This window comes from Chlorocebus sabaeus, chromosome 2, assembly GCF_047675955.1.
Source record: "Chlorocebus sabaeus isolate Y175 chromosome 2, mChlSab1.0.hap1, whole genome shotgun sequence".
NCBI classification, from domain to species: Eukaryota; Metazoa; Chordata; class Mammalia; order Primates; family Cercopithecidae; genus Chlorocebus; species Chlorocebus sabaeus.
This window is the reverse complement of record NC_132905.1, coordinates 47,931,500-47,937,601: the sequence shown is the minus strand read 5'-3', so window position 1 is coordinate 47,937,601 and position 6,102 is coordinate 47,931,500. Positions and strand designations below refer to the sequence as shown.

The 6,102-nt window shown below is 47.7% G+C and overlaps 1 pseudogene; it reads right to left on the bottom strand.

Moving 5' to 3' along the window:
* Positions 1-1,158: 1,158 nt before the first annotated feature.
* Positions 1,159-5,580, bottom strand: LOC103220854 (ARF GTPase-activating protein GIT1 pseudogene; annotated as a pseudogene).
* Between the last annotated feature and the right edge of the window lie 522 nt (positions 5,581-6,102).

Here is a 6,102-nt window from a genome sequence, read left to right as displayed (position 1 = left end):
CACACCACGCAGAGGCAAGTCCTGGTGCCACAGGATCCAGCCTCCAGCCCCCAGCATGTGGTGGGGGACTCTGCTTTCGCCTTCTCTAAGGTGTCAACAGAGGGGCTGGGAAGGTTGATGCACAAGAGCCTGCAATGGCGGGACTCCCCCTTAGCATGCTTTGTATCCTGAGGTTATGCCAGCCAGGTTCCTGGATTTCATGTTCTGATTCGATGACGGGGGAAAAAAAACAACAACAAACTTTGCCTAATCAAAATTTCAAATACTTTTTATATCCTTTCTTCTAGAAAATGTATGCTTTTAGGTTTATTATTTCGATGTGTGATACACACACACTTATATGTGTGTATACAGCATATTATATTCTGTAGATATGCATAGAGTATATGATATATGGTGTATAGAGTGTGACTACTGTGTACCTTCTGTTTTTCTCTTTTTGAAGAGATATCTGTGTGCGTTATGCTAGGTCTGTCCACCATTGCATGCGGGGTATATGAAGGGAAAACAAATATGTATCTTGAATTCACTAATCTTTAGATCAAGAGGAAGTGCAATCAACATGTCCTTGAAGAACAAAGCTGAAGAGCTCCATCCACACATGGAACTGAGTTAGATGGCAATATCCTGAAGTTCTACATGATTCTATAATTGGATAAAATCTGTGGGGCCTTTGTGAGGGGGTGAATGTATTTTGCATATGGGATAAATATAAATAATCTGTGGCTAGAGGGCAAACTGGGTTGGATTTTACATGACCACACATGGCTTGATACTTCAAATATCAGGAGGTAAAACCTAATTTCCCTCTCCTCGAGTGTGGGCTTAACATAGATACTTGCTTCTAATGAATAGTATAAGGCAGAAGTGATGATGTGTAACTTAGGCATCCACGTCATAAACACCACTGTGGCTTTTTCTTTGCTCTCTGTTTCACAGCAGTTACTGTCAAAGAAGATAGCTATTAGGACATGAAGATATTTGAGCAGCCTATGGAGAAACCTGCATGACAAAAGATTAAAGCTGCCAATGGCCAATAGACCAAAGCTGTGGCCTCCTGCCCAGAGCCACCTGAGTGAGCCACTTTGGCAGAGCATCTTTCAAAGCTTTAGAACTTCAGACTCACAGTAACTTTTGCTAGTATGTTAACTGCAACCACATTAAATACTTGAGCAAGTATTTAAGGGCACTTGTGCCAGTGGCTCTGTTGAGGTGGGGATTAATGTCTGGAGTGGCCCAGCTCCTGTGGCCAGTAAGGTCCTAGGGTGCAGGTGAGGGTGTGAGGAGAGAGGTCACTGCTTCTCTCTCAGGTGGTGATGGTGACCAGCTGCTTGGCAGCCTTGGTGATACAGGCACACTGGATCACTTGCTGAGTCAGCAGCTGGAAGTCCACTGGGGCTCTGGGCTCTGGGGGCACTGTCTTCCCACACTCACTCTGCAGTCAGTAGGTGCTGGCGTTGAGCAGCCGCAGTAAGCTCCACACTGGCGCCAGGGCTGGCCTCTTTGGGAAGAGGGAGGCCATCTCGGTCACAGCCAAATGGATCTTCTCTGAGCAGGGAATGAAGCTGTCATGCTTAAACTCCTGGGCTGCCGGCAACAGTTCCTGAATGTTCTTGGTGACCTGCTCTGTCTTCAAGATGACATCCTCTCTGCTGGGAAGCCCAAGATCTAGGTCTCCATCCAGGCTTTCCAACTTTGGGTGGAAGTCTTCCTCTTTGCCTAGCTCTAAAATCCTCTTCCATCCGAGCCCCAGCAGCGGGTTCCCACTTGGCGTGTTCTCGTAGTCACTGTCCGCTCGGCAGCTGTGGTGGGAAACCTTGCTCATGTGGCAGCTTCCTTCCTGGGAGCAGGACAGCAGTGGGGAGGAGGGAGTGAAGGGCACAGAAGAGGCAGACACTCCCTTCCGGATCCGGTAAAGGCCAGCAGAGACGTGCACTGAATAGATGGCTTCGTCCTCTAGCTCAGTGCTGTGGAAAGGCTGCAGCCGCATAGTGAGCTCGTCCCCACGTGGGGCCCCAAAGAGCTTCTGGGCTGAGCCAGGTTCATACAGGGAGAAAGCCTGGCGATCCCTGTGGTGTGTGCTCTCGCCTGGTACCATGGGTGTGTGTTCCGCCCATTCACTGGGAAGTGGAGGTGTGGGCACTGGCTCCGGAGGCTGCTGGAGCTGCAGGTTCTCTGCCTGCAGCTTGTGGATCTCTCGCCGCAGCCTCCGGAGCTCATCGCCCAGGCTACTGTTGACCTTCATGAACTGCTGCACCTTTGCCTCAGAGGTAGCCAGGGCCTTCTTCAGCTCCAGATACTCCTGCATCACAGCCCAGTCAGACAAGTCCCAGGAGTCCATGCTCTGGGCGTGGTTGCTCCCAGTGGTGCCGGTGCTGCACAGGGGCTCCTGGTCTGTGTCTTCATCAGAGGCCACACTGTTGTAGTCGTGCTGGTCGTCGAGGTCACTCTGGCTCCCCATGGACAGCTGGAGGTTGTCTGTGGGGCTGCTCAGGCTCTTGCCCTGCTGTTTCCACTTGGCCTCACTGAGAATGTCTGTCTGTGATCAAGGTGGCAAACTCTCGGGCATTAAAGCAGGCCAGCTTCTGTCACCCGTGATTCTGCGTGGCTAAGTATTCTGGGTTAACAGGCAGGAAGGGCACGACACTGTGCTCTGGCACCAGAGTGCTGTGGTTTGGGGTAACCACCCACACTGCATCATTTTCTTTTTGATCCACCTCCTCATACAGATCCATGGCGAGTTTCTCAAAAAGGTGGTTGCTGTGCGCCTGAAGCTTCTTCTTAGCAGCTTTGGCCAATTCGGATAGGTTCAGGCTGTCAGCCATCTCTGGGATGATGTAATGCCCATTCTTGTGAACCGGCTTGTGTCCACAGAGGGAGAAGGCCAACTGGTCAGTGAGCTCATGTTGACACTCAACCAGCCTTTCTGCCAGCTCATGGTGCCCAGCCTGCCTGGCATAGTCAATGGGTGTGCAGCCATTAACCTCAGGGGAGCCAGGGTCAGTCCGATACACTACAAGCAGCTCGGCCTGCAGTGTCTGCCCTGCCTGGGCAGCCACGTACAGAGGTGTGGTGCCCTTCTGTGGGTGGAAGAAGTTGGCCTGGGCACCCAGGCATAGTTGTGGTAGACATGTCTCCAGGTTGCCTGTCCACATGCTTGAGTGCAGTTGCTTGCTGTGGTCTTTGGTAGCGACCCCCCTCATCGTCCTGGCAGGGAAGCTTGTGGACAAACGCCAGCATCTTGTACTTGGCCGTGATGAACTCTGACTTGATGGGGTGGACTTTGTCTTGGGGGTAGCTTTATGATGGCGGCTCTGCACTTGTGCGGGTCCAACAGAGAGTGCTCCCAGATGGAGTTGGCCCGGCTGCTGGCAAGCCTGTGCACCATTTGCTGTAGCCTGGGAGGCCAGGCACTGTGACAAAGGTGCTTGACAATGGAGATGTGGCATCACAGGCTCTGGTGCACGCTGCAGCACCCATCATGCACCAATACACCCCTATTGATAGATGCCCAGCCAGGATCCGAGGTGCTGCAGTCCCCACACACCTCCACTCACAGCCCCTTCTGAGACATCCTCAGCGGCTACCTGGCAGCAGCCCTCCGGGCCAGTGTGGGGGACGCCGGCGGTGAGCCCAGGCTGCAGTGGTGGTCCCTGCTGTCTGCCCGACTTCGGCAAGGCCCCGGTCAAGACTCTGCGGGCCCGGCCAACTGTCGCCCCGGGGCTGGCCCAAAAACCACTGTGCCCCTCTGCCCGCTTGCCCTCGGGCGCCTTCCACCCCGCGCCACCCCGGAACCTGCGTTGCCCATCTTCCCGCTTACCCTTGGGAGCCCTCTGCCCCATGCCAGTCTGCTCGCTCGCTCTCGGTCACTTTCCGTGCTGCCCAGTGCCCGTCTGCCCGCTCGCCCATGCTGCCCAGCGTCTACCTGCCCACTCGCCCTCGGGTGCCCTCTGCCCGGCGCCAGTGTACCCAATGGCTCTAGGATGCCCTCCGGCCCGCACTGCCCCACGCCCATCTGCCCTCAAGCCCTTGGGCGCTCTTCGCCAGGCGCCGCCCGGCACTCCACTTATCCTAGGCCACATGCCGCCCCTTCCCTCCCTTCTCTCCGCCCCCCTGCGCTGCCCTGGCCTCTCCTGCAGGAAGCGGCACAGGCCCTGTCCACCGGGAGAGGAGTCGCACCCCCGCCCCCTAGTTTTTCATTTTTAATGTCAATTTGGTAAACCGTATTGATTTTGAAATAATAAACTAGTCATATGTTCTAGGAAAAACTCCTTTTGGTCATGTAATATTTGTATGTATATATTACTGGATTCAACTTGTTAATATTTTAAGGATTTTTGCATCTGTTTCCTTAAGGGATATTGGTCTGTAGTTTTGGGTTTTTGTAATGCCTTTGGATGGTTTTGGTATAAAAATAATATTAGCTTCATAAAATCACTTGGGAAGTGTATCCTTTTTACTTTTCTGCAAGAGTTTGTGTATGGTTCACTTGTTTCTTCCTCAATTATTGGTAAAATTTATCAGAGAAACTACCTGCACCTGGAATTTCTTTGGGGTTTTAAAACCACCAACTCATTTTCTTTCACAGATATAGGTTTATAAGAGCTTTTTTTCCTGTGTGGGTAAGCTTTGGTAGGTTCTGTCGAGGAATTTGTCCATTTGTTAAATTTATTGACGTAAGGTTGTAACAATAATCCCTTTTTAACATTGTAATTTCTGTATGATCTGTAGTGATATCCCATAATTCTTGATATTTGTAATCTTCTGTATGATCTATAGTGATGTTCCATAATTCTTGATATTGGTAATCTGTGTCTTCTTTTGGTCTTGTTTAAAATCTGGCTGAAGGTTTATGAATTTTATTCGTCTTTTCAAAGAATAACTTTTGCATTTGTTAATTTTTTCTATTGTCTGTTTCATATGTCATTGATTTCTGTTATCTTATTTTGCTTATTTTTTGTTTTTCAAGCTTTGTAAGATCAAACCTGAAGTCAGCAAATTTATATATTTTTCTAACATATGCACTGAAGTTTTAAATTTCCATATAAATACTAGTTTCATAAAAATCTCATAAATTTTGATATATTCAGTTCAATAATTTCTAATTTCACTTGTGATTTCTTCTGTGACCCATGAGTTATTCATATGTATACAGTTTAATTTCTATATATCTTAGGATTTTCCAGAAATCTTTGGTTATTGATTAGTCAGTCATTGCATTTCATTTTGGTGAAAGAACATACTTCGTATGATTTCATGTATCTGAAACCTATTAAAACTTGTTTATGGTCCAACATGTGGTCTATATTGGTGAATGTTCTGTAAGCACTTGAAAAGAATGGATTTTCTGCCGCTGTTGTTGGCATCTTCAAAAAATGTCAAGTAGGTAACACAGTTGATAATTTTGTTCAAGGTTTCTATATCCAGGGTGTATACTTCACCAAACATTTGTTAAAAGAACTGCAGCCTCCAACTATAATAGTGAATTTGTTTATTTTCATTTCAATTCTATTTATTCATGCATTTGAAATTTGTTTTTCTGTGCACACATTTTTAAAATTGTTATGTGTTTCTGGTGAACTGTCCCCTTTATAATTGTGAAATATGTCTCTTCATCCCTGGCAATATGACTTGCTTCATATTCTACTTTGTCTTATGTTGCTGTAATACTCTATTTCCATACTGCTATAAAGAACTACCCCAAACTGGGTAATTTATAAAGGAAAGAGGTTTAATTGACTCACAGTTCAGCTGGCTGGGGAGGCCTCAAGAAACTTACAATTATGGCAGAAAGCAAAGGAGAAGTAAGGCACCTTCTTCACAAGGCAGAGTAAGGAGAATGAGCATAAGAGGAACTACAAAACACTTATAAAACCATCGAAGCTAATGAGAACTCACTATCATGAGAACACAGCATGGAGGTTTGAAACTGCCCCCATGATCCAATTACCTCCACCTGGTCTCTCCCTTGACATGTGGGGATTATAGGGGATTATAAATCAAAATGAGATTTGATTTGGGTGAGGACACAAAGCCTAACCATATCTAGTTACCAAAGCCACTCTTTCTTTTGATTTTTGTTTGCATAGCCCATGTTTTTCC